The 10,794-nt window shown below is 44.2% G+C and overlaps 1 non-coding gene across 1 annotated transcript; it reads right to left on the bottom strand.

Annotated features, from left to right (window-relative positions):
• Window positions 1–6,855: 6,855 nt before the first annotated feature.
• On the bottom strand, window positions 6,856–6,929 carry Trnai-uau (transfer RNA isoleucine (anticodon UAU)). Its single transcript has one exon. It is a non-coding gene; the product is annotated as a tRNA-Ile (tRNA).
• Between the last annotated feature and the right edge of the window lie 3,865 nt (window positions 6,930–10,794).

A 10,794-nucleotide genomic window follows, 5' to 3' on the forward strand; every position in this document is an offset into this window, starting at 1 on the left:
TTAACAAACGACGGAGCAGATCCTCCTTGGTACACAAAACGGGTTAGAACACTGTTGCAGAAACAACAAAACAAACATGCCAGATTTAAACAGACACAAAATCCCCAAGATTGGCGATCTTTAACAGAAGCTCGAAATTTAGCGCGGAGTTCAATGCGAGATGCCTATAACAGTTTCCGCAACGAAACTTTGTCTCGAAACCTGGCAGAAAATCCAAAGAGATTCCGGTCGTATTTGAAGTACGTTAGCGGCAAGAAACAATCAATGGCTTCTCTGCGCGATAGCAATGGAGATACTATCGACAACAGTGCTGCCAAAGCAGAGTCACTAAACACAGCCTTCCGAAATGCCTTCACAAAAGAAGACGAAGTAAATATTCCGGAATTCGAATCGAGAACAGCTGCCAACATGAATAACAAATGTTGATTGTGTTAGGACAGCAACCAGCCACAAATTTACTTTGAGTTCCTTTATTCATGCTGCCAAATGTAATAAAATAATGTACTATTTTACCTATACAGCTCTAAATATATATAAAAAACTTTATAATTAAATTAGCAATAACAGATTTATACATATATATTTAAAAAAAAATTCAATCTCTCTACACTAATGTAAAAGACATTACAGTTTTGTAAAATAATATATGATCCTTTCCAAACATAGGACATCATCGTCAAATGTTACGATATATCATAGCATCTGTGACACCCATATGTTTGTAAGCTCTTTGTATGTACCAAAACATGTGGTGCGTGGTTGGAATGAACTCAGTGACAAATCTAAAGTGTACAGTGAGAACTATTACGTGTGCAACAACGAGGATGCAGTGGGAATGCATTTACATCGATTGGATGAACGTTATAGAAACAATCACTCGAAACCGACGTTTCACGTAAGTCACATGCAACGAAAATCTGCAACGCAACCATCTGTGTGTGGCGTGTTTGTAATTGTGTTTTATTTATATTTTAGGACAATTAATCTGTAAAAAACACACCAAATGTGGAAAGAAAGCGTGTAAACCGTCTGATGATGAATCGCAACGATTCGAAACCGGTAACGGTTTCCTTTGAATAAAGGAACTCAAAGTAAATTTGTGGCTGGTTGCTGTCCTAACACGATCAACATTTGTCTTCAAAAACAGCCACGGTCTCCAATATGTCATCATATGACAAAATAACATGAGTAACGTCGAAGTAAATATCCTTGGAGTAGTGAAGCAACTCAAATCACTTAAAAAAGCAAGTCTTCTGGTCCAGACTGTATACCAATTAGGTTCCTTTCGGAGTATGCTGATGCATTAGCTCCTTACTTAACAATCATATACAGCCGTTCGATCGATGAAAGATCTATACTCAAAGACTAGAAAGCTGCACAGGTCACACCAATATTGAAGCAAGGTATTAGGAGTAATCCACTAAATTTCAGGCCCATATCGTTAACGTCGATATGCAGCAGGATTTTGGAACATATATTGTGGTCAAACATTATGAATTACTTCGAAGAGAACTGTCTATTGACACACAGTCAACACGGGGTTTAGAAAACATCGTTTCTGTGAAACACAACTAGCTCTTTATTCACATGAAGTGTTGAGTGCTATTGACAAGGGATTTCAGATCGATTCCGTATTCCTGGATTTCCGGAAGGCTTTTGACACTGTACCACAGAAGCGGCTCGTAGTGAAATTGCGTGCTTATGGAATATCGTTCAGTTATGTGACTGGATTTGTGATTTCCTGTCAGAGAGGTCACAGTTCGGAGTAACTGACGGAAAGTCATCGAGCAAAACAGAAGTAATTTCTGGCGTTCCCCAAGGTAGTGTTATAGGCCCTTTGCTGTTCCTTATCTATATAAACGATTGGGGAGACAATCTGAGCAGCCGTCTTCGGTTGTTTGCAGATGACGCTTTCGGTTATCGTCTAATAAAGTCATCAGAAGATCAAAACAAGCTGCAAAACGATTTAGAAAAAATATCTGAATCGTGCGAAAAGTGGCAGTTGACCCTAAATAACGAAAAGGGTGAGGCCATCCACATGAGTGCTAAAAGGAACTCGTTAAACTTGGGTTACACGATAAATTAGTCTAATCTAAAAGCCATGAATTCAACTAAATACCTAGGTATTTCAATTACGAACAAGTTAAATTGGAAGGAACACATAGAAAATGTTGTGGGGAAGGCTAACCAAAGACCGCGTTTTATTGGCAGGACACTTAGAAAATGTAACAGACTTACTACGGAGACTGCCTACACTACGCTTGTCCGTCCTCTTTTAGAATACTGCTGCGAGGTGTGGGATACTTACCAGATAGGACTGACGGAGTACATCGAAAAAGTTCAAAAAAAGGCAGCACGTTTTGTATTATCGCGAAGTATGGGAAAGAGTGTCACAGAAATGATATAGGATTTGGGCTGGAAATTATTAAAAGAAAGGCGTTTTTCGTTGCGACGGTATCTCCTCACGAAATTCCAATCACCAACTCTGTCCTCCGAATGTGAAAATATTTTGTTGACACCGACCTACACAGAGGGGAACGATCACCACGATAAAATAAGGGAACTCAGAGCTCGAACGGAAAGATATAGGTGTTCATTCTTTCCTCGCGCTATACGAGATTGGAATAATAGAGAATTGTGAAGATGGTTCGATAAACCCTCTGCCAGGAACATAAATGTGATTTGTAGAGTATCCATGTAGATGTAGATGTACTAAAAGCAAAATTAGCTGAGCTTCATTGTTTGAGAAGCTCAGTAATATGCATCTTCCAGTTCAAGTTTTCATCAAAATGTACACCCAAAAATCCGCAGCATTATGCCTATTTAGTGACACCTACTCATGTTCTCCGTCAGTTGTTAGTATGACTATTTTTTGTAATAAACGTTACAAGCTTTCAGTATGAAAAATGCTCTAATACGTTTCTAGCATTTGTAGACTTAGAGAAAGCTTTTGACAATGTTGGCTGGAATACTCTCTTTCAAATTCTAAAGGTGGCAGGGGTAAGATACAGGGAGCGAAAGGCTATTTACAATTTGTACAGAAACCAGGTGGCAGTTACAAGAGTCGAGGGGCATGAAAGGGAAGCAGCGGTTGGGAAGGGAGTGAGACAGGGTTGTAGCCTCTCCCCGATGTTATTCACACTGTATATTGAGCAAGCAGTAAAGGAAACATAAGACAAATTAAGAGTGGGTATTGAAATCCATGGAGAAGAAATAAAAACTTTGAGGTTCGTCGATGACATTGTAATTCTGTCAGAGACAGCAAAGGACTTGGAAGAGCAGTTGAACGGAATGGACAGTGTCTTGAAAGGAGGATATAAGATGAACATCAACAAAAGCAAAACGAGGATAACGGAATGTAGTCGAATTAAGTCGCTTGATGCTGAGAGAATTAGATTAGGAAATGAGACACTTAAAGTAGTAAAGGAGTTTCGCTATCTAGGGAGAGAAATAACTGATGATGGTCGAAGTAGAGAGGATATAAAATGTAGACTGGCAATGGATAGGAAAGCGTTTCTGAATAAGAGAATTTTGTTAACATCGAGTATAGATTGAAGTGTCAGGAAGTCGTTTCTGAAAGTATTTGTATGGAGTGCAGCCATGTATGGAAGTGAAACATGGACGATAAATAGTTCGGACAAAAAGAGAATAGAAGCTTTCGAAATGTGGTGCTACAGAAGAATGCTGAAGATTAGATGGGTAGGTCACATAACTAATGAGGAGGTATTGAATAGAATTGGGGAGAAGAGGAGTTTGTGGCACAACTTGACAAGAATAAGGGATCAGTTGGTAGGACATATTCTGAGTCATCAAGGGATCACAAATTTAGTATTGGAGGGCAGCGTGGAGGGTAAGAATCGTAGAGGGAGACCAAGAAATGAATACACTAAGCAGATTCAGAAGGATGTAGGTTGCAGTAAGTACTGGGAGATGAAGAAGCTTGCACAGGATAGAGTGGCATGGACAGCTGCATCAAACCAGTCCCAGGACTGAAGACCACAACAACAACAACAACAACAACAACAACATGTTATTTTCGTAATCTAGTTAACACAACATTTCCGTTGCTTGGGACCGCACCACAGTTCCAGCCGGGGGGTCTGTACATTGTCAATACGGGCGTGATTGCCAATTTCCGTGGGGATGCGGGGCGACTCCGGGTGCTGTGGCTCTCGGCGCTACCCCAAGCGGGACGCTGCTGAGCGCGGCTGCGTGTGCCGGGCGCAGAGCGCATGCGCGCCGCGCCACCTGCCACAAGGCGACTCACGCCGCCCGCGGTCGCTGGCGGGGCGCCGCCGGCCGTGACGTCACGCCAACCACCGCAACTGTGGCCGGCTTGCGGCAGCCGCGGCCTCCCTGAGGCAGCGGCGCACTGGAGCCGCGCCAGCCGCCCGCTGTTTCATATTTATCGGCGACTGATTCGCTGCTTTGTTTATTCCGGGAGCAGCATCTACAAATCGGGCGCCTCGAATAACGGAACTCTGTATGCCATAGAGAGTGGTAAAATTTATAGCTGGTTTCCTCTGAATTGAGCCTTGCCTCCTCAGAACTTTCTTGTGTTATCCGAAATGTACGATAACGTATAAATTGTAGCCAGACTTGGGTGAGTTTTCTTACTTACAGTTTGTTAAGTAATATCGCGGTCGGCTTAATCAGTAGAAAAATGTATTTGGAACAAACTGAAAGGTATGCATACTTCATATATCAACAAAAGACAAATGTAATTCCACTCAATAACACGACTAGTCATCCGCAGCGTCAATAATTGCTTGGCATCTCCGAGGTATGCCTGAACTAGTTTTGGCTCTGAGCACTATGGGACTTAACATCTGAGGTCATCACTCCCCTAGACTTAGAACTACGTAAACCTAACTAACCTAAGGACATCACACACATCCATGCCCGAGGCAGGATTCGAACCTGCGACCGTAGCGGTCGCGTGGTTCCAGACTGTAGCACCTCGAACCGCTCGGCCCGGCCACACCGGCCGGCTATTACTTAACAGACTGTAATTGTATGGCTGGAAAGATTCAGGCAGTCCACATGCGAGCGACGTCGGCACGGTAGCTCAGCGTGTTCGATCAGTGGGTTAGCTGCTGTAATAATAATTAAAAAATGGATGGACAATGAACTGGAGCAGACATCGTGAGACATCTGCTCCCAACAAATGCAGCGAACAGTAACGAAGGAAATGAGATTAAGAAAAAAAAGAAAAAGAAAGGAAAAGCGGGTGAGCACGTAGTTTCCCAAGGGCAATATCTCTGGATGGAATCTCGCTGCTGGTACTTTTTTTATTCCCACGTGCTTATAACAATAAGTTATTATGATCGCAAATTATCAGTATTTAATGATCCACTTATTATTTACGTGATACGTATCCTGAAAGAAGTCTGGAAAACTTCTTTTGTGAGAAGAGTGGAAATAAAAAAAAAATGAGAGATATGCGAGGACTTAAATCAAATCAGTATAATCAGTTCTTTCATATTACTGTATCTACATTTATGGCAAGTATAAACTGTAACCTATGGAGTACTCCACGAATTAGGACGAAAATCATCGCAGAAGCATGGAAAATAATAATTATTGCAACATACAGCACGTGTAAAAAACGCCGAATTTTTGCATGTTCATGATTTTTCAGTGTATCTATTGCACAACAAATTTGTCTTACATTCGCGATCAATTCTCGGACGACACTCAGTTTAGCAGCGTACTATGCATATTGAAACGTTTTACCGAATTTTGGTGCAGACGGCTGATGGTGTACGGTTGACTGAATCTTCAAGCAGTCTCCTCTAGAAGCAGCCGCTTTATAAGGTTCTACGCTTACATGTAAAAAATGATGCAGGTTGACGGAACAGCGTGGGAATGAAGAAAAAGTACAAGGAGCCAGGGTCGATCCAGGGACCTAGCGCTTATGAAACTATCGCTTATGAAACTCGCTGAGTTGCCTATTTCTTGAATGCTTGCAACCAAACAAAGTTCATAAGCAGGGCTAAAATCTCTCGGTTTTCCCTAAAACGGTCCTAGTTGTGTCCTGCTCATCCTGTCAGTATCAATCAAATCGATGTCCGGAAGTTCTTACGGTCCCCTTCTCAGTGATAGAAAGTAGTATGAAAAAAATTAGGATAACTTCCTAGCATTTGTGAACCTGTAGAAAACTTTCTACATTATTAGGTGTAAGAGGATGCTCTCCACCCTCAGAAGATCAGGTCTAATGTATAGAGACACACTAGTAGTAGTAGTAGTTGTTGTTGTTGCGGTCTTCAGTCCAGAGACTGGTTTGACGCAAATTTCCATGCTATTCTATTCTGTGCAAGCCTCTTCATCTCCGAATATCTACTACAACCTACATCATTCTGAATCTGCTTAGTGTATTCATCTCTTAATCTCCCTCTACGATTTTTACCCTCCACGCATACCTCCAATACTGACTTGGTGATCCCTTGGTGCCTCGGAAAGTGTGTTCAGCGATTAATCACGGTTCTGTACTACCCCAATGGCTATCGTTTTCGGGAGGGAGAGTGATATTGTTCAAATGTTCAAATATGTGTGAAAACTTATGGGACTGCTAAAGTCATCAGTCCCTAAGCTTACACACTACTTAACCTAAATTATCGTAAGGACAAACACACACACCCATGTCCGAGGGAGGACTCGAACCTCCACCGGGACCAACCGCACAATCCGTGACTGCAGCGCTTGAGACCGCTCGGCTAAACCAGCGCGGCTGAAAGTGATATTACCCCTGGCGTAATCTTGTGGGGAACCATTGGGTATGAAATTACAATGAAATGAACACCCTTAGCTGCTTACAGGCGTTGACATACGTCAACGGGGACAGATGAAAATGTGTGCCCCGACCGGGAATCGAACCCGGGATCTCCTGCGTATATGGCAGACGCTCTATCCATCTGAGCCACCGAGGACACAGAGGATAGCGCGACTGAAAGGATTTATCTCTGGCACGCCTCCCGCGAAACCCACATTCTCAACGTATTGTCCCGTACTACAGTCGTAGTGGCCCCGCCCATTATAATCATTACTCGCGGCGCGTTGCCGATTCCCGTAAGAGTTCGGGCACTGTTTGTGCATTCGCACAGAAAAAGAAGATGGTCAAGTGGTCGGTGAGGCTTAACTATACAGGATGAGTCACCTAACATTACCGCTGGATATATTTCGTAAACCACATCAAATACTGGCGAATCGATTCCACAGACCGAACGTGAGGAGAGGGGCTAGTGTAATTGGTTAATACAAACCATAAAAAAATGCACGGAAGTATGTTTTTTAACACAAACCAAGTTTTTTTTAAATGGAACCCCGTTAGTTTTATTAGCACATCTGAACATATAAACAAATACGTAATCAGTGCCGTTTGTTGCATTGTAAAATGTTAATTACATCCGGAGATATTGTAACCTAAAGTTGACGCTTGAGTACCACTCCTCCGCTGTTCGATCGTGTGTATCGGAGAGCACCGAATTACGTAGGGATCCAAAGGGAACGGTGATGGACCTTAGGTACAGAAGAGACTGGAACAGCACATTACGTCCACATGCTAACACCTTTTTATTGGTCTTTTTCACTCACGCACATGTACATTACCATGAGGGGTGAGGTACACGTACACACGTGGTTTCCGTTTTCAATTACGGAGTGGAATAGAGTGTGTCCCGACATGTCAGGCCAATAGATGTTCAATGTGGTGGCCATCATTTGCTGCACACAATTGCAATCTCTGGCGTAATGAATGTCGTACATGCCGCAGTACATCTGGTGTAATGTCGCCGCAGGCTGCCACAATACGTTGTTTCATATCCTCTGGGTTTGTAGGCACATCACGGTACACATTCTCCTTTAACGTACCCCACAGAAAGAAGTCCATAGGTGTAAGACCAAGAGAACGGGCTGGCCAATTTATGCGTCCTCCACGTCCTATGAAACGCCCGTCGAAAATCCTGTCGAGGGTCAGCCTAGAGTTAATTGCGGAATTTGCAGGTGCACCATCATGCTGATACCACATACGTCGACGCGTTTCCAGTGGGACATTTTCGAGCAGCGTTGGCAGATCATTCTGTAGAAACGCGATGTATGTTGCAGCTGTTTGGGCCCCTGCAATGAAGTGAGGACCAATGAGGTGGTCGCCAATGATTCCGCACCATACATTTACAGTCCACGGTCGCTGTCGCTCTACCTGTCTCAGCCAGCGAGGATTGTCCATTGACCAGTAATGCATGTTCCGTAGATTCACTGCCCCGTGGTTTGTGAAACACGCTTCATCGGTAAACAGGTAGAACTGCAACGCATTCTCTGTTAATGCCCATTGACAGAATTGCACTCGATGATTAAAGTCATTACCATGTAATTGCTGATGTAGCGACACATGAAACGGGTGAAAGCGGTGACGATGGAGTATGCGCATGACACTACTTTGACTCAGTCCACCGGCTCTCGCAATGTCCCGGGTACTCATGTGTGGGTTCATGGCAACAGCAGCTAACACACCAAATGCACCCGCTTCTCCTGTGACGGGCCTGTTATGGACCCGTTTGCGTGCTACGACCATACCTGTTGCATACAGTTGGCGGTAGATGTTTTGCAATGTGCGGCACGTTGGATGCTCTCTGTCCGGGTACCGTTCTGCATACACCCTGCAGGCTTCAGCTGCATTTCGTCGACACTCGCCATAGATGAGTATCATCTCCGCCTTTTCAGAGTCCGAATACACCATGGTCACAGTTCCTACAACACTGCACTATCACAGACGTCTGGTAACACGGTGTACTGCAGTTGGTTTGCGTGCGGAGACGAATGCAGAATAACAATAGCAGCAAGCGCTACATGCGGACACTGCGACAGCTAGACCAAACCAAAACAGTCCACTACAGCCACACTCGTTAACACGGTCGTCATCGTAAACATGTCCCTGCAGATGCTGCTCGCCGACCGTGGCCGGTGTTTGTTACATCACGCAACTGAACGTCGGAGGTTTCAAGCATCAATTTTAGCTAACAATATCTCCGGATGTAATTAACATTTTACAATGCAACAAACGGCACTGATTACGTATTTGTTTATATGTTCAGATGTGCTAAAAACTAACGTGGTTCCATTTAAAAAAACGTTGGTTTGTGTTAAAAAACATACTTCCGTGCATTTTTGCATTGTTTGTATTAAACAATTACACTAGCCCCTCTCCTCACGTTCGGTCTGTGGAATCGGTTCGTCAGTATTTGATGTGGTTTACGAAATATATCCAGCGGTAACGTTAGGTGACTCACCCTGTATATTTACTAAGATAGTATCTGTTCTTTCGGACATGTCCGAAAGAACAGATATCATCGGTGACCAAGCAGCTCTTTAGAATGAAATTACAAGTCAAGGCTCACAGGCCACTTGACCATCTTCTTCTTCTGTGCGAATGCACAAACAGTGCCCGAACTCTTACGGGAATCGGCAACGCGCCGCGAGTAATGAGTATAATGGGCGGGGGCACTACGAATGTAGTGCGGGACAACACGTTGAGAATGTGGGTTTCGCGGGAGGCGTGCCAGAGGTAAATACCTGCAGTCGCGGCATCCTCTGTGTCCTCGGTGGCTCAGATGGATAAAGCGTCTGCCATGTAAGCAGGAGATTCCGGGTTCGAGTCCCGGTCGGGGCACACTTTTTCGTCTGTCCCCGTTGACGTATGTCAACGCCTGTAAGCAGCTAAGGGCGTTCATTTCATTATCTGTTCTTTCTGACATGTCCGAAAGAACAGATACCATCTTAGTAAATATATACTATTGGATATGATTCCGGTCACTGTTGGCAGTGATTGAGGGAACCCCCACGGCACAATAGTATGCCACGGACATCCTGCATCCTTGTGCCTTAACTCTGAGGTGACAGTAGGACAATGCTTGTCAAGTTACGGCGCGTGTCTCTGTGAAGTGTGTGGATGATGTTGAGGTACTCCTGTGGCCAGCAGTTTCTCAGCTCTGTCCCCGAAGGAACGTGTCGTACTGTCTCGGGCGTCGACTCCGTCCCAGTGGCAGCATCCAGGATTTCAAGGGCCAGTTCCAACAGTTACGGCCACCTATCTTAGAAGAGGATACATGGGTTCTATGGCACCCTTCCCAACTCTACCAGTACATGCATTCACGTCATAGCAAGTGCAACGTCATGCTGATAAGTCCACTCATAGCGCCAAGTTCTCTGCAAATTCGACTCGATTTTGTAACAGCTGAAATAAAATCGTATACCATCTAATCCCGCGACGTTTCGTTTCATTTCTTCCTCCTCTTCCGGGTACATCACTTTTTTGTCAGCCAGTGTAACACAGGTTGGCTGAAGCTTGTAAGACTTCAGAAGTACATTGTCACAGGTGAAGAAAGTGTTCTTCAGTAAAAAGGCTCCAGTAGTATCCAGTATTGGTACGTAAATGAGAAGGATGTTCCTGAAAGGGTACATGCTGAGCACAGTATTGTATGGAAGTGAAATCTGAACTTGCCAATGCTGTAAAACGATCATAAGCTACTGTAGACTATCAGAAGTAAGCGTAGACTGCGGTAGTTTTCCTAGTGGCTTTGGTCAGTGAAGGTCGTACCCGCGGGACCTGTGCGTTAGGTGTGTTGCATACCTATTGGGCGTTACCTCATAACGATTCCCCTACAAACTGGAAGCGATGAACAGTCTAGAAAAAATGAAAATGTCGTGTGGCTAGGGCCTCCCGTCGGGTAGACCGTTCGCCTGGTGCAGGTCTTTCGATTTGACGCCACTTCGGCGACCTGCGCGTCGATGGGGATGAAA

The sequence above is a fragment of the Schistocerca serialis genome, chromosome 9 (genome assembly GCF_023864345.2).
Source record: "Schistocerca serialis cubense isolate TAMUIC-IGC-003099 chromosome 9, iqSchSeri2.2, whole genome shotgun sequence".
NCBI classification, from domain to species: Eukaryota; Metazoa; Arthropoda; class Insecta; order Orthoptera; family Acrididae; genus Schistocerca; species Schistocerca serialis.